Source organism: Anser cygnoides, chromosome Z (genome assembly GCF_040182565.1).
Source record: "Anser cygnoides isolate HZ-2024a breed goose chromosome Z, Taihu_goose_T2T_genome, whole genome shotgun sequence".
In the NCBI taxonomy this organism is placed as follows: Eukaryota; Metazoa; Chordata; class Aves; order Anseriformes; family Anatidae; genus Anser; species Anser cygnoides.
This window is the reverse complement of record NC_089912.1, coordinates 18,528,201-18,546,540: the sequence shown is the minus strand read 5'-3', so window position 1 is coordinate 18,546,540 and position 18,340 is coordinate 18,528,201. Positions and strand designations below refer to the sequence as shown.

Below are 18,340 nucleotides of genomic sequence, written 5' to 3'. Positions count from 1 at the left end.
GAGAAGTAAAGCCCTCTGTATTTCCATACAGCGTTAGGTCCAAATAGCTCATCAGGCAGTATGAGGATGACACTGACGAAAACTGCTTTGCCAAAAGCAGGACATGCTCTTTTCTTCCCAAATACTTTGTCATGTCTTTCAACAGATTCTTCAGTCCCTCTTCTGCATCTTAGCAGGCCATAATGTGTTTGACATTAATTTCTCCTTTAGCATGTAAAAATATTCATACACTTTCATTTAAAAGCAAGTGTAAACCCAGAGCAACTCTAACTCTCATTTGTTGTTGTTTTAGTTCAGTGATTTCACAAAGGATAAAACCTGACTAAAAAATCATTTTACATCAGCTGTTCATTTGTCAAGTTTAACCAATCCCATTTTTCCTACATTCCTTTAAGGTATCTTGCTAACCTTGTGCTTCACATAGATATTATGTCTCTTTAGTTCCCTTTCTTCCCTTCTGCTTCCCCTCATCATTTCTCTCTGATCGCCCTCTCTGTCCCCTATTGAACACTCTGCTTCTCAAATTTTCTCAGCTGGAGCCTTTTCCTTCACTCTTCCATTTTGTCCTGCCTGCTCTTTTTCTCCTTGTCCTTCTCCTTCCTCCTTTTTTTTTTTTTTTACTTTGTCCATCAGTCACAGACCCTTTCTTCTTCCACTGCCATCGATTTGAGGGTTAAAAAAAAGGACTCAGCTGGGTGAGATTTAATGTTATGAATTAAAGTGTGTGTGTTGGGGAGGAGGATGGAATAAAGCCTCTTTCTTTCAGCTACTGAAACCATTAAAGGTTTCTCTTTGGTAATATTGTATTGCCTGGCAATTCCACTTACTGAGTGCTCCTAAGGGCTCAGTTCAGCTGAAGGGACACTGAAAGCAATGATTTTGACTTATTAAACTAACCGCTTATTATTATTTTAAATTGGATTTGCTTTCAGTTTAATACTGTAATTGTATTTAAAACATTTTTATTTTAATATTGACTTCTTCCAGTGCTGTCTTTTCAATTATGATAATTTTACACATTCCTTAGTTCCCCCACCTAGATCTGAAATGTTCATTGCTATTTTGGGAGCCACAGAAATTGTTCAATTTGTACCACATTCATCCACTGTAAGAACACAAGCAAAGCCAAAATAAATCTCTTTTCTCACCATTTTCCTTAAGCTCTTGAACAAAAGCCTGATTCTATGTAGCCGTGATGAGAACAGAGGATTTACCCCAGGAAAACTGTATGAATTTGGCTTAACTTTCCAATAAAAATACATGTTTTAAGGGAGTCCCTCTGCACCTCTTTCCGTGCCCTCTAAACAGCTCAGTAGTTAGTGTCCAATCTTAACCACATAAAAAGAAACAACAGCTGAGAAATGTAGTTTGTTTCAGTTTGGTTCCTCACTGTACTCAGAAAGGATGCAACATCTAAGCACAATACTGGAAAAGCTGGAGTAGTGGTAAGGTGATTCCAAAAAAAAGGGGGGGGGGGGGATTAAAAATGGAGAGCACAAACCTTTGAACTCAACCACCATGAAGTAACTGAGAAGCATACTGTCTTTTCCTGTAATGAAACTCAAGGGAAAGGTACCCTGAAAACCCTCTTAAGATGCTCCCTTGACAGTTCCTGATTAATTTTCCTCTCAGAGACTCTAACTAGAAGAGACAAATGTGAGATCATCCACATCCATTGTGTGAAGAAAGTAAGCTTGCCTTTATGGAAAATCCGATGGAGTTCAATAGCAAATAATTTTTCTAGTGACTCAAATAACTGCCTATGGAATTCAGCAGATCAGTTATATTCCTGTTATGGAGCTCTGCAGGGTAGTTAAAAATTATCCTATAGACCCTTCCTGATGAAATTTGACAAAACATATTGTCGGCAGGTGGAATCGATATGGAGGCTCTAATAGGATTATGTTAATTTACACCAGAGGAGGATCTGGCCCATGTGTGTTAGGAATAATTTGATAATGAATCTCTGTAAGCTTCTGTTAGTTTTAACAACGTTAAATTCTACATCGGTTTCCCATATTGGTCTTCCATGCTCAGTTTTGTTTTTTAATAGGGAACCACTCCCTTTACCATATGGTCCGGACGTTATCCACAGTATTCTCTGCTCATTGCATGATCATGTAACACTCTCCTCTTCTGGGAACTAGATGACACGGTGACATGTGAATGTTGCTCACAGTGCAACATGAATTTCTGCTGATTTTTCTGGCACAGTACAGCAGGGGCTGACCAGGGCAGCCTCCTGCATAAAACATCTGCTCCATGGCCTGGCTCGCCTTCCAAAACTCTCCATAGTCGTAAACACCATAATGCACAGAATTGGCACAAGGAAGGCTCCCTTTGGGTTCCCAGGCAAATCCTTCAGTCAAGTCTCTGCTATTTCCAGTGAATATTTTGAAATATGCTTATGAAATATAAATACTTTGGGTGCCCCTGATGAGTATATCCCAGGTCATACTATGGTTACTCAGGTATTTATGCTTCACTTGGAAGATGTCTGAACAAAGAGATTAAGAAAAGCAAATCCATACATGTTACATGGAAATGTAAAAATTTGGCATTTCTAGTAAGGTCCTTAGTTACAGAATTAATTTTGCAGGGATTCACAAACCATTAAAATCACTTCCAGAGAAGAAACTCACGGCCTACCTGTTCTTACTCTGATCTCATCTTATTTGTTTATGTATATATTTATATTATATTTGTATTTGTGGTCTGGAAAATGTCATAATACTAAATAGTGTGCGTGACTCTGCAGGACCAAGTTGGGCAAAAGGCCTATTGTTCTTTTATGTTAAACGAAAGAGAAAGAGGTACATGCTGGTTTTTAAGAGTCACCTTTAGCTGTAGTGCAGTATGCCAAAAACATGACTAAAAAACTGCTCACTTTCAACCACATTTTCAGAGTGAAGCTGAGTTTGGTGAAGTCCTCTGAAGTGATTAAAAGAAAGATCTTATTTTGTTCTGCGTAGGAGTAATTACTTTGCCAGGCATTCAATAATGTTGTCTTGACAAAAATCATATTTACAGTTTGATGAGCTTTCGTTGTTGCTGTAAGATTAAAGAGGTAAATAGTTCTTTATATTAAGATGTCTCTGTACTCAGCATTTTATTTCTGTTAAGGTATATCCCCACAGGTAAAGGTATTTCCTACATTGGTCGTAGAGGGAAAAAAGCCCCTCCCAGGATTACAGGCTTTGAGTATCTCCTGGACATCAAAATCATCTCATTCCTTCCCTGGGGCAAAAGCCCCCAGTGTTTCGCAGGCAGCTGTCAAAAACCTCTCCTCTGCCACTCTCTCATGTTGCTTCTTGTCAACATAAAACTCTGCTGTACTTTGAAACTTTGAAATAGGGGCAAGAATGAACCGAACTGATTCTAATAATAAATGATGAAGAAAGTGTCTCCCAAAGTGTTGCACAGATTATTCTAATGTGGGAAGATAATGACTGGGGACTCACTCAGCCACTGCAAGGTGTCTCTGCATGGTTGCAGTACACCAGCTCTTCACAAATGCACCTAATGGGATGCTGCTCCTACAACCACTTGGCTCCACACAGTTGGTAGAGTAGCAAATCTGTTCAGTGTGGGGCTCAGCACAGTGGCTGGATTCAAACTTCATGCAAGCCAGCTAAAGGAGTCCACTGCTTGCAGTGAAAGAGGTCCGAGTGCTCTTCCCCGACACTGCCCAAGTGTCCCACTAATGTCAACACATTTTGTGATTAGGAAGAAAGGGCAGAGGTAATATTTTCATGACAGCTCAAGTTAAATCTCTGCTAGACAGGAGAATCTCTGCTAGAGAGGAGTGTCTAAAGAGGAGTTGGAGTAGGTGGGAGAACTTCTCTGTCGCTTGTGTGATTTTTTTGGAAATTGCACAGCTCCATGGAGACCTCACCAACCATCCCTTACTGAACAGAGCCTGGAAAACCCATGGTGCTCTATCAATGCAACTGCCAAAAAGCAGCCAGTGAGACAATATGTTTCCATTAGTAAGGGCAATTCCTTTCCCCAGGCCACTGTGAATAATCCACAGTTTTTAGCTAGTCCAGGCAAAAGAGAAAAGGTTTTGTCTGTGATTTCAGGAAATCTGACAGAATGAAGAACTGAGATTGGTATTAAAATTCCATGAAAACGGCCTAACGTGACTTGGTGGGAGAGAAATATGAGTGTGGTTTACCAGGTTGAGTACAGAGAGGAAAAGGGAACAAGTTGTCAGGTAGAAGAAAGGAGGGTGGTATTTTTAAGCTGTGGAGACACATGAGGTTTTGCAGACTGATTCTAGCAAGCTAAGAGCAGAAGGAGCAACAAGGGAACAGAGGGCAGCAGAGTCAGCTTAAGTTCTAGCAGAAGGCTAAGCGTGTGGTTACAGTGTGTGATTTAAGCAAGGAAATTAACAGGCTTGGAAATTAAATACAGTGGATGAAAGAAAGAAGACAATCCTGTAAAAGAATCTGAATAGAAACTTCTGGCAACTGATGCCACAGCCAATACCAATGTATGGAAAATAGGATTTTTTAATGCTTTCTGCTTCTTGCAGAACTTTCATAATATAAAAATCTGGTCTGTATTTTTCAAAACCCTAAATATAGGGGACAAAAAATATTCACTGTCAGAGAGCTCTTTTTGATTAATGAAGAAATGCAAGTGTAAAATAAACTGTTCAGTATTGCGGAAATATTTATGAAGTATATGTGAAGCGCACAGCAAGGGCTCAATCCAGATCTGCTTACAATTCAAACCCACAACAAAGTCAGTGGAAGTTCTGAACACCTCAAAACGCATGTAGTGATTGAGCATAATGCAGTGATTGAATGTCAGCATTTGGTACTGGTGGACGGGTATTTCCCACAAACCCAGGCTGCACTCTGTCTCTGTTCTCATTTCCTGACAGAGACAGAAGTCGTAGGATGAGATGGTCTGGGGCCTCTTTGTAGATACGGGATTAGGGGTCTCGGCAAATCAAGGTCCATTCATCTGGTTTACCCCCCTGACACATGGTTGGGTACCCAGAAATTATTTGTACTAGTTCAGTTCCCCTAATTGCTTTCAGATCTAGCTTAAGTTAACTAAAATTTATCTGTCCCCAGCAATTATTCTCTTTGGTGCAGAACTCTCTTCTGTTTTAGATTTTCAGGGAAAAGAAAGAAAATATATATTCTCAGTTCCTTTGGTTAGAAAATTATCCTAAGTTTACATTCAGCTTAAGCTGACTGAGAGCAAAGGAGAAACTTTTCCTCGATACAGATGAATGTATTCCCTTGTAACCCAACGACTAGAAATTGAACAGGCACGTGTGTAGTTTTAGATCCCAAATCAAATGCCGAACCCAAACCAATTTCTCAGGGTCCTTTCATTATCTGGAAATAAAAGGCAGAGAAGCAGCTGTCGCAAACAAGCGATTATTTTAATTCTAATGCCACGCTTTGCGGTCCGAGTTGCGTCTGCCTTTTCACTTATCTGGTTAGAAAAAAAAAAGGGGGGGGTGGGGGGGGGGAGAAGAAGAAAAAGCATAAATCACGTTAAGGCAATCCCGCTTGTACGCGAGGCTCTCCCCGCCGCAATCCGGAGGTCGGGGCCGCTGTTTCAGCCCTTCGGGCTTCCACGGGACCGCCCCGCTTCCGCCGGCCCCGGAGCCACAGCGTCGGGAGGCTGCCGCGGGGGGCGCGGAACGATCGCGGCGCAGGGAGGCGGTGGCGGAGATCGGGCGGGGAGGAGGCGGGGCCGGGCGGGACGCTCCCGCCCTGCGCGATCCAGTCCGGGCTTTGTCTCCGCCTCCGCCGGCGGAGCCGCGTCCCAGGGGCAGGGAGTGGGGGGCCGGGAGCGGGAGCTGGGAGCAGGAGCCGGAGCCGGAGCCAGCCGGAGCCGGAGCCGGGCGGAGCAGCGCAGCGCAGCGGCAGGCAGCCGGCGCCCCCAGCCCCATGCCCGGCAGCTCGGGGCTAGGAGCCACCGTGCTTTCCTGGCGGGCGCCGCCGGCCCCGGAGTTTTGCTGAAGCAGCCTTCGCGCTGGGGAGCGCTTTTGGTAGAAAGGGAGCAGGACGAGACCCCGAAATGACTTACCTCCCGCGGCACGGCTGAAGGGGACTTGCTGGAGTGGAACCGTAGTGGAATTTGGGTTTGGAGAGGAGTTGCTAACGCTTTTTTTTTTATTATTTTTTTCCCCGTTCTCTCCCCTCTTTTCGCCCATCATTGGAAATGAACAAATCGCATTTGCAATTCAGAAAGTAGAAATACTAAATACTCCGCCCGTCCCCCGCGAAGCACACAGGTAGTAATGACAAAGGATTGCAAAGGAGAGAGTGGCTCCAGTTTCCCAGAGAGATCCCCTTAAATGGATTACTAAATGGGACACTACATCAGCTAGTTCTGTCCTCTAGCTGCCTAGATACATGCACCAACAAGGTACAGTACTCCCCTGTCCGCGTCCGTATCCGACGTTTTGGGGTCGCGGGGAGAGGCAGGCTCAGGGCTCGCCCCAGCAGCGGTGCGGGGTGCGAGGCCGGCGGCTGCCTTCTGCCTCGGCAGCGATCGCGGCGCCGAGGGGGGAAGGAGGAGAAGGAGGAGGACGAGAGCCGCCTGCAAGTGCACACGCTGCGCTCGCCGATGCCACTTTCCAGGCATCTCGTGGCTTCGCCTTTTTTTTTTTTTTTTTTTTTCCTCCTCTTCCCCCACCCTCCCAGCCCGGCTGCTTACCATGCTAGCGTCCCTCCCTGCCCCGCTGGCACGGCTTGCATGCGCGGTGCTCTGGCTCCCCTCCTCATCCCCCGGCTGCCCAGCCCCGAGCCCTGCTCGCCGGCCGGGGAGCCGGGGGAGGGCCGGGGGGCGGTGGGCTCTTTGTTAGAGGCACGGTGCGGGAGCTCCGCGCAGAGGCGTGACCCCGCGCTCGTCTCATCGGTGCGGGGTAGTTGGGCTGCGGCGGCGTGCCTCGGTTTTGTTCATTATGAGCGTTCTTAATTGTCGGGCTAGGGCTGCGTGCTGGGGTGGGGGGAAGAGGCCGGCAACCGAGGAAACTTCGCTTTTCCCCCGGTGCTGCCGGGGGCTTTGTTCGCGAGCACGGGCTGAGGCCGCGGGCTCCCCTCGCCGCCGGCCTCCATCCCCCAGCCTCCATGCCCCGGCCCCCTCCGCCGCCGGCAGGGGCTGCCCGGCCGCCGCTCGGGGGAGAAGGGTGGCTCCGGGGCAGGGTCCATCCCCACCCCCTTCCCCGGGGCGCTGCCAGCATCCCCCTCCTTCTCCTCTACCCCGCGGGCTGAAGTCTCTCTGCCAACCGCTCCTCCGCGGGGCAAGCCCCGTTCCACGCCCTCCGCCCTTCCCCTGCCGTTCCTTGGTCTTCTGGCCAGCTGTGCCCCCCGGGGGGAGAGCCGGGGAGCAGCGGAGAAAGTTTTTCTAAGGGGGAAGGAAGCACCGGGACGGCTGGCACAAAGGAGCTGCCGCCCGGCCGGGGGGGGTGCACCGCGCATCACCCCCGCTAGGGACCCGCCGGTGCCGAGGTGGGCGACGAGGGGTGGGCTTCGCCCCCCGCCCCGTCCACGCGAAGGCAGGGCTCAGGTCCCGGCTGACAGCGAGGCTCGGTGGGAGCCCGCAAATCCCCCCCTCTTTGGGCGCCGCCGCCGCTGCTGCTGTCGGGGGGCATCCCTCGGGGGGGCGGCGGAGGGTCAGCGCCGCCCCGGTGTCCGCCGACGGGGTGGGCGGTGGAAAGTTTGCGTCTCCTCTACGCGTGGAGAAAGTACCTGCTCCTTGCGAGGGCTCGGCCGTCCCACCGCCCCTTCCTGCTCCAGGGAGGCGTTTCCCGGGGGTGGCTCCGGGCGGCGAGCGGGAGGGGGGCTGGTGGGGAAGCGGGGCTGAGCCTGGAGCCCGGTCAGCTGCAGCGGAGATGCTCTTCTGCCCGCCGCCGCCGAGTCGGTCCTGCCTGGCTCTTCCCGGGGTGAGTCGCGAGGCGGCAGCCGCTGGGTTTTCCTCGGGAGGGCGGCTCTGCCTTCCCTAACCTTGGCCGCTTCGTCGGAGGGAGGTTTGTTCTCCTTTTCCTCTCCGGAGCTAATCGCTGCTTTCGAAGTTTGTAAATCAGCGCGCTTCCGCCAGCGCCTTTGCAGCACGGGTCTTTAGTTGCCGTAGTCGGATTTTTTATTTTTATTTTATTTATTTCACTAATAGACCTGCAGAGGTAAAGGCTGTAGTCAGCTCTGCAATAAATTTTAAAAGGCGCTGATTCCTGACTCCGCAAGGTGAACGCTTGATCCTACAAAGGGGCACACGCGGATTGCAGGTGTTGTAAATAATGAATCTCCACAACCATTTTCTGTCACAGGGCTGCGTGCAGTAGCTCATCATTTGACACAGATTTGGCTAACTTTTGCTTAGCGTCCTCCAGCACCCGTATTAATTGTTAAGCTAACCTCAAAAATAGTGGGGAAAACCATGCCTCCAGCTACTCTGTCTTTGCAAAAATTATTTCAGTGACTGTGTTTGGTTTACATTCATTTAACGTGTATGTAATTCAGTGAGGTATTCTTGTGCCAGTAAGCTTTACTTGGCGGGTAAATCTTTTGGCATCAACGACCAGCAGAGTCAAGCTCTTTTAATTGCAGAACTCGTGGAGGTTTTGAGGAGTCAGTGGCACCTCTCTGACAGTAAGATTTATACAACTGTTATCACGTTCGGGGCTTCTTTTGCTATTTGTTTTTAGACAAGAAAAACAAAATGATCTTGCTCTGGTTAACTTCTGTGGTGTTTTTTTTTTTTTTTCCTTGTTTAATGAGACTAATCTAGTGTATTGTGAAGAAAATTGGGTCTGCTCCAGCAAACCCTTTTCTTCACGGAATTGCTTCATACGTGTTTGAAAGGAAATACTAGCTTCAGTAAGATCGGGAAGGTTCGTCACTCTTGGAAAAGTACGGTTGCCAAAGCACATCACTGTCTAGGGTATAATTTTGTCTAAAAGGATCCTGTTTTTAATGCAGTAGCTTCTCGTAAGATATATTCCAAAGAGAAAATATGCTAACTCTCTTTAAAGCCAAACAATTTCCTATGCATGAAAACAGTTCACCACTACTCTTCACTGCAGAAAATCTCTGGCTTTCATGCAAGTTTAGCTCAGGAGCAGAATGCCCAGATGAGGTTTCTGTGTGAATGCAAAATGAATTTTAAAATAGTAATTAATACCATAAAGTATAATTGCTACATTTGCTCTTCCTGTAGTAGGAATCAAATGCTTGAAGCGCGGTTGAGTATTCTGAAGGAAAATGAATTGTATGGTCACAGATGTTCTGTGTATTCTCAATTAGTCTAAAACTATTATTCTTACTTCTAATGGCAAAACCAGCCTTATCAAATAAGCTTGTACCTCTTGAACCAAAAAACTGTTGGGCAGTAACATCTATGAGAAACAAGACTGACTAACATCTTCAGCTACTTGAAGCTGGAAGTGAATATTAGCCTTAGTCCCCTCTTTAATGTCTGTAAATTGAGGAGCGCAGTTTCTGCTGTTTGAGACTGAAAAAAAGAGGTAGTTAGGTCAGGTTAAGGATGCGGAATTGCCCTCACTTTTTTTTTTTTTTTTTTTGGGGGGGGGGGGCAGGGGAAAGGTTGGTGGGGGGAAGAAGAAAAAGGGAAAGATCAAATTAATGACCTGTGATAAATCCAGAATAGAACTGTTTGCATTAAAAAGGAAGTAGGTGATTGTGAACCTGCTTGTGCATGTTTTGTGAAGGGAAGGGGAAATTTGTCATCTTGTTTTGAAGAGCCATACATAAATACACATGAAAAGAGTTCACATGGTTTACAGCAGGGGAGACATAAAATGTTTTCAGATTAAATTGACCTGAGCTAATATATGCCTCACATCCAACTTGTTTGCAAGAACACATTGTTATACTTCCCAAACAAATGCTTTGTGTATAGTATCTGATTCCCATGCACTATACCAGAGTGCTGAAAACAAACAACAGCGTAAATTCTGGAAAATAATATTCTACGCTATTAGGCAGAGCGTATGCTAGAGAAAAGTTGAACCATACTAAAACAGAAGTTTTTGCTGACCTAATTTGATACAGTTGCTGCAGTATTTTACCTACTACTATTCATTTATTAAGGAGGTAAATCTTTAGTCCTTGTCCTTACCAGTCTTGCTTGCCCAAGTAACCTTTACTTACACAGCTAAGCCTTGCTTGCCTGAGTAATTGGATGAGAATAAATATTACTCAGGGCCATATTTTCATGTTTTGGTTTCTCCTGTTCTCTGGTGGGAATCGGTACTTGATGAGGACCTGAAACTGTGGTCCGAGTCCATGTGCTCTGGATCGACCTTCAGCGTTAAGTCAGACCTAGGTCCGCGTCTTCTGAAGCAAGCAGCATTTGACTCAGACCTACAACAAATTGTGACAAACTTTGCCTTGACAGGGAAACAGAAGAAAGAGAAGAAGAAGCGACGTTTTCTGCTGGTGACCGCTTCAGTATTTTATCAGCATTAATTCTGTTGTTCAGGACTACCCTGTGATGGGTGAGCAATACACAGAGATCATGTTGGTAATAAGATATAGCCAGTATTGGAGTCCAGCTCCAAAAACATACAGCAGCCAGGAACAGTGTTTAAAGTCAGAAACAAGCAGCTGAGGGGAAACTCAGGGCCTAAGCATAAAACCTCTCCATAGGAATATTTTTATTTTGGGCCTGTTGCATCAGTCACTTGAGTAAGGAATAGTTTAGATGTGTGTAGGGCCTCTGAAAGCAGAAGTGAACCTCCCCAGTTCAAGTGCAAACCTGGCAGACCAGAGTTTTTATGCCTTTATTTTCTTTATTTGCTGTCTTCTGAGATGACTAAGCCATTAATTCTGGCTGTGGAAATAACTGAATGTTTATGTTTATCCGTGTTAAGGGATCTTTAATTGTCCACAGCAAATAAGGCTTTGGTTTTGGGTCTTGACTACAACATGGCAAGTATGGCAGCAAAGCTCAAAGACACTGCTTTAGGATTTAAAGGGAAGAGTGCCACCTACTGTGTCATAATTATACATATTGCATGTCCTGCATGTCTTCTGGAGTTCCCAAGCTGCTCACTTGGCTATCCTATTTTAGAAGCTGGGAGATACGAAAGGATTCAAAATTCCACATGATACGGGAATGAAGGAAAAAAACAGAGTAGAGGTGTGCACCAGGATATTCAGAAAGTATTAGGAATGGCTTATTAAAAGATATACATAGGTGTATTTGCTGTTTTTGTCACTTCAGACTTGCAAAAGCTGCTAACAGTTAGTAGTGGGGCCACAGGAAATAGGAAATGGGATGAGAGATCTATGCCTGCCCTTATAAAATAATCATATTATCAGCTTTCATGCACTAGACAAAGGTATATGAGGCTGCCAGACTTGTCCTCTGAAGCCTAAAGTTTAGCTCTACTATAGGTTAAAAAAGGCACTTAAAAAAAAAAAAAAAAGGCTTCAAAAAAGGAAGGAGAAAATGAGGGGAAAAAATCCATGAATTAGCTCATAATTCACTGGCAAAAACCTCCTGGTAGTTAACTCTTTCCCAGTGTGGAACTGCCGTTATTTATCAGCAATAAGGAGTGGTATAGTATACTCTGTGAATATAGAGACGTTTCTGTATGGAAGGAATTTTTCCCCAGTCCCCAAAGTGTTTCCGTAGTGGCTGAAATAGAGATGTAAAATGAAGTAGATAAACCAGCTATTAACAGAACTGCCAGTTGCTGTATCTCTAGAGTGAAGACATATGGTAATTCACTGCATTCAGTGATGACCTTTCCTTTAAAAGTACTGTTAATAATAGGCATTTCTATACAGAGTATTTATAACAGATACTTGAAACTCACATGTCATGGACTACCCAATGCCATTTTTAATTTAATTTTTTTTTTAGCTACTGACAGAACTGCTAATGAGGAACTTTTCACAGAAATACACTTTTACAACATTCATGCCATGCTGAAGAGTTTCTGGGGGCAGATGCACAGTATTGCACGTGTGCTGTCTTCCACACAGGAAGCCTTTAGCTCCTTCTCCCACACACTTTGTAGGTAAAGTTGTGCCATGGCTGTAGGGTCAGTGATAAGGGCTGAGAAAGCATTCCTGTGCTTCTACTATCTCTGTAACCAATCACCTTTAGTGAAATCTTAATGTTTATAAAAGTGGAAAGAAATTAAGAATAACTCTACTGCATCATTTCACCTTAGTCTGAAACCATCTAGTGGATGGGGACTGTAATGGTGGTATTTCTACTGGAGATAAGAGTGGAAGTTTGATTATGCGCTTAAAAAAGGTATTTCTAACCTCTCATCAATTTTGCAATGACCCTGACAGACTCATGGGGCCTTCAAGTAATGAAAATGCATAGAGTATATAATAGATATGGTAGGATGTTCCAGTTCAGCAGATGGAAAAAGTACTCTCTTACATGAATCCCCAACACAATGGGAAAAATCTGTGTCCAAATATATTCTTGACTGCAGCAAACATTATTTCTACTTTCTTATCTCCAGCTGCTCAGCTTCATTCAGGTGTTCTATATATTGGGTATTTTTACATAAGGCTTTCATACTCAGATGGGAAATTTGCTGTGTTGGTTCCTTCACCATTGTTAGTGAACATTTATCCATTACTTGCACTTGCACTCGAGGCAGACGTTCATTGAAATGTTAATGAGAATTTGAACAGTTTCCAGTTCTGTAGAATATTTTCTTTTAGAAGAAAAATAATGCTGTTTTGTTGATGCCTTTCAAAATTTACTTTTTATTGGTAGATTGAGGTGGATTCTATGCTAATTCCTTTTGCATTCCTGAATTATGGCCTAGCTAGGCACTGTCGCTGGGATCTTCATCTATTAATCATGGGAGCTGCTTTCTTATTCGGTTGCCATAGTTTCAGTGCCTCAGATAGTGTTGGGGTGCCTTGGGAAAGGCTTGAGATATACTCGGACTTGCAAGCCTTGCAGTTATTTTGGCAGTGGTAGCACACTGAAGGAACAGAGAACAGCATCCAGCATTATTCAGAGTTGGATTAAAAGAGGAAACTTCTGGATATGTCTCTCTGGACCTTGTTATGTGAACATCCAGCTGATATTTACTCCCAAGATTTGCTTTTTGTTTTGTCTTGCTGGTCAAATTGCACACTTCAGAGACTAATGGCTACCTTTATCCACTGCAAGAGTAAGAAAGGCTTTTCATTAGTTCTGCTGATAAATGGTTGGGTAAATTAGGGGATTTAGGGTTTCCTAAGCAATCCAGGTAATTTGTTTTATATTCTTTTTAACCTACCTACATAAAACATGACATCATGTTTGAGACTGAATTAATGTTTACTGTTTCCATTGTTACCTTAAATTTAATAAAATAACAATAAGTACCCTTCTGTTAGCCGCAGAACAGCTTGAATTACAAAGTAGCAAGAGGGAAATAAACTTTTGCCAGAACTAGTGTTCTTTCAGCACTGTGTTGACATTGGCAGTATTTTTTTGAATTATGTTTCAATATCTGTTCACTAATTCAGCATTAAAACATGAATACTTTTGGAAATGCAGAGCTGTTAGTAGTCAGGAATAGCTTTTCTTGACAAATGAGAGAAGGGGTAAAGTAGTAAATAGATCTAGCAAAAAAAAAAAAAAAAGTAGCTGGAAGACCATGACTTTGTCATGTAGTGTTGGAAGGTTTTGTTGTTGTTGTTTTGTTTTACCTGCTACGTATTATATAAAATAATGCACAAACGTCTTTCACTAAGCAAATCATGGCCCTTTTTCCATAAAGCAAAAAAATTTCATCATTTCCATGTGAGCAGGAATAAGCCACGTGGTTTAGCAGAAATTTAAATCCCATTTCTCCTGCGCTTTACATTACAGGGTCTCCAGAATTAAGTGATTTCCTGCTAGTTTTAATAAAGCAATTTGGTTCTTGCACAGATAAGCTTGATAGGTATTTTCTGTTCAGAAAAAAAAAAAAAAAAAAGCCTTGAAAATTCACATCAAGCAAAGAATCATGGTAAAAGCTGTGCAGTTTAGCTTAAGGAATTCAGTATAATTGGAACTAATCTGGAAAATTAGCCAACTTTTAAACTTTCAAATGGTTAGTTTGCATTCAAAGATGAGTTTTAAAGCTTCAGTCTGGTACTTTACTACCGATTCTTGTCAATTTTTCAAGTGAGATCAACAAGCAGATTGAGAACATGTGCTTATTATTTGTAATCCACCCTCAGGACTTCTACCAACTGAACAGATTTTAAGTCCAAAACTTTCACGTGAATTTTAAAGATGATAAAGCTTTGTTTGCTGGTGGATGCACAGAAAATCTGTATTTGCAGTTTCATACTCTCAAATAGTATGCAAGTTCCTGTTTTATAGTCTGTTTTTTGCATACTCTGTATGCATATTGTATATACATATTGTATATGCATATTGTATATGCATATTTTACATGAATTGAATCCCAAACTATTCTACTGGTAAACCCACAATGCGCACGTATATAGCAGACTGTCAGTCTGATAGAGCGAAGTAATTTGGTCATTTTGTAGTTGTGTTTAGAAGGGATCTGGTGATTGCATTAAAACAAACAAACAAAAACTTAGTATTGAAAAACATCAGAGGTCAAAGACTGTAGAGGTACAAATTCAGTTGGTTTGTTTATTGTTGTTTTTTTCCCCTCAAAATTTACTGTACTCCATTTAGTTTCAAGTTAGGCATAGAATCACTCTGTATAGAAATGTATTTAAGCAGTTCTCTTAAGGTTCATTTGTACTTTCTTTAACATTAAGTGAAGATTTTTATTGATTATTTTTTTTTATTCCCAAGATATTTAGATATGAGTGATAAGTGATTGTGTACTCAGTATAGAGGCCTAGTCTCATTCCTGTTGAAGAGCAGAGTTTCTACTGAACACCTCAGCAGCAAACCCTTGCTTCACTTACAGTTCAATGTAGTCCTGTCAGTTTTATTTACAGTTGTTAGTAAGAGTTATTCTACATCCCCAAGCAGCTAAATTTTAGTAGCAATATACTGGTCTCATCAAGGAAAGAAAATAATCATTACTGGAAAAGTAGGTATTTATCATATCTGTAGGTTTTTTAGCAACTTTAATCAGTTTCCCTTGCAAGTCTTGCATATGTTGAATAGCATCTTAATGCCTGAGCATTCCTGAAAGACTAGGACTCGTCTTGGGCTGGATGTTTTTGAAGGGATGGGAGAAAGGAAAGTCTCCCTAGTTCATCCTCTGGGCTGCCCAGTACCTGGCCCAACACGCAGGGTACAGCTCGGTGTCCATCGTCTGTTGGCAGCACAGAGGTTGAGTCCCGTGGGATTATCTGTCTTGAGTAGTAATTCACTAGCATGGCTAAATGCAGCCTGGTATTCGATTCAAAATGCCTTTTTTATTATATAGAGAGCATCGCAGGCTGTTTAACTGCAATTTTGAACCTCAGGTCATAGTCTTTATAGTAATGGCTTTTCATCATAGCTTTTTAATGAAAGAATGGCATAATGCATCAAAATCAACTTTTGAATTTATTTTTTATATGAACTGAGTTTGGTACTATGTGTATAAACTTATATGAGTGTTCAACCTATTCCACTTCTGAGTAACTTGTTCTTATTAATTGCAAATGCTCAGATTTTGCAATTGCAGAGTATTGATCTTAACCATTTTAATGAGAAATGACCTAAGTTAAATTGATTTTAAAAATTTGCTGTCGTCTGTTATAGGGAAGTGAACGTATGACATTTTTTAAGAACTGTGTCCATCCAGTAAGATATTCTTTTCTAGAAATACATTGGGCATAAAATTTTTCTTGGTGGAGAAGGACTAGGGAGGAGAGTCATTTCAGTTTGTGCAAAGAAGAAAAAAAAGCAATTTTCTAGTGATTCTTTGGGATGCATTTTCTTTTCTCACCTGCTAATATTACTTTTGAATTTAAATAGGAAAGTGTTTTTCTTTACAAAGAAATTTAGGGTTGAATCCTTAAAGAGCTGTCGTGGGAAGAGGAAAGATTTTTGCATGAGCTACTATACTTTTTCATTTTTATCTGCAAGGTGTTTCCTTTTAATTCCGTTGTAGGGAAGTTCAGCATGTTCAGATACACTGATTAATTCCGTCACGAGACGTGTATGTTGTAGGGTGGTGTCTTCTTTTTTGCTTTATCCTGTTCTAAGCATAAGACCTAGAGATACTGCCAGAACACTTCCTTTCCCAAGATTAAAAAAATAATAATAAATCCTGTTCCTGTTCAACAGCATGTGTAGTCCAAAAGGCGTATTTAGCCAACTTGGAGCTAAGAGCCTGAAGGTGTGAGATGAAGGCTAGTGACTGACTGGCTGAATGTGAGAATAATGCAGTTTTGATTTGTCAGAACATTTTTCTTAGTGTACGACATGAGAGTATTAAAGAATCTACCAGTAGGAAAAAAAAAAAAAAAGAAAAAAAAACACCACTGAAAAGCAGTGTCTAATAGAATAAGTTCTCTCACATATGAATTCCAATTCCTTTTCATCTCACCTTTTATATTTTTGGCCAATTGTTTTAATTTGTGTTCATCTGTACTTATGTCATAAACTATCATATGTAGCTGAAATCCTGGAGGTGACATCATTTGCAAAAAACACAAATAGCACCCAGCTCAAGTGTTTGAGTGAGAGTAGCAGTTCAGCCTGGACTTTTCTGGTAACGCGTTGCTGTAACTAAAAGCTGGTGATATACAGAGAAGGGTGGAAAATATGGACTGTGTAATGACTGCTAATGTCAGAGAAGGTATCTATAAGAATGCTTGCATTGATTTACCTTGAATAGCAAATCAGTTCTTCAGACTTCTTTTTTTCGTAAATGGTCAGCAATCAGTTTTAGTTTAAAACAGATGAAAGAATTCATTGTTGTCACAGTCAAAGAACTTTTCAAAACATGGAATACCTACACAGATGCACAAACTGCTGTAGATATTTTTTTTTTTAGGAGAACTAATCCTGACCTCCTCCTTTGTGTTGTGCTACCAAAAGATGAATATTTGGATTTCCTGCTGTAAAACTCTGTACAAACAAATCACCTTAGCTTACATGAGTATGTCATCAAAAGCAATTATATTACTTGCATAAGTAAGTGTAGAGGGGCTGGGCCAAGGCACAAAAATATGGGTTACCAGGACCTGACTTTTGATCTCTTAACATCAAACAGAAAAATGAGGTCACAGTTTTGCTTCAGACTCTGTCTGTATTTATGTCACCAGGAACTGGACTTGTCTAGAAAGGCTATGCTCTAACTCATTCATATTAGTGACATAACTCTTGTTGACTTAAGTAGTTGTTAATTCCAGAAATTTAAATTTTTGGAAAGAAATGACCTCATGATCCTGCTAATTTTAAAACCATCAGGGAGACATGGTTCTGCAGAATATAATGGCATCTATATGTTGAATTGATATTTTAGCTTTAAAGAGTCTAGTACTGGAAATTTTTTTCAGAAATAAAACACCAGAGAACATAAGTTGCCAGGCTGTAATGTTGCTTAACAGCTGTGTTGTCTTCCTCTAGACAACCATCCTGTGATTGCCTGCTGTAACAACTGTCTGCCTTATAAAAAAAAAAAAAGGCTTGTGGAAGAATGAACAAAATCCTTTTACACAAAGAGGAGTAAGTCTTAAAGATTTCAGTGGGTAGAATTTACTTAGAGAGAATCCACTCCATTTTCCTTAGAGTGCATGTCTAAACCTGGAAGCGGGCAAATAACTTTTCTTGCTGTTATATGGTGGCCTTAGACATTGCTCTAAGTTTCCAGAGGAAAAGACCTTTCACCTTTTGACACATTTTCTAAATCCAGGGGCAAAGCTGTAACTAATAGCATACTGTCTAAAGAAACAGAAGCAGGGATTGGCCACATGTTTTTATGCTGAAAGTGAGGAATGCTTGTCTTTTAAAGTTTTCCTACAGCTTGTTCAACAGGACTATCTACATGGTGAAAACTGGCAGGAAAATACACTGTGCTTTTTACTTTGCATGTAGCCTGCCCTCTTGTGTTTTAAAATCTCAGTGCAGGCACTTCAGGCGTCCAGACAATAACTAGGGTAGTGAAAAACATTGAATAACAGGAAATGACGGACACAAGACATGCTCTTCAAAGGCAATGAATTTTTATGTGTGTGTTGTCTTGCTGTTTACAGCGTAAGAAGCAATATAGTTTTCAGCTATAAGAATATGCAGATGCAGAGATATTTGAAAGTGGGTTAGCCAAACTGATATGCAGAAAAGCTCCAGGAGTCAGTTCACAGCCATGGGTAAAGGCCATAATGCACTTGATTAAAACAAGGTGTGCTGCCTACAAGAGGAATTGCTAAAAAGATTCCTTCACAGTTTTCATGTCTCAGCTCTGCTT

General features: G+C 42.4%; 1 protein-coding gene across 8 annotated transcripts in view; it reads left to right on the top strand.

The window, feature by feature from the left end:
• The first annotated feature begins 5,512 nt into the window (after positions 1 to 5,512).
• SEMA6A (semaphorin 6A) overlaps positions 5,513 to 18,340 on the top strand; it is a 129,230-nt gene continuing 116,402 nt past the window's right edge. Inside the window, exon 1 of one of the 8 annotated variants that reach the window (XM_066988699.1) lies at positions 5,513 to 6,399. The gene's annotated coding sequence lies outside the window, so the exon portion shown is untranslated. The other 7 variants (XM_066988700.1, XM_048052110.2, XM_066988697.1 and 4 more) reach the window with 7 other exon arrangements.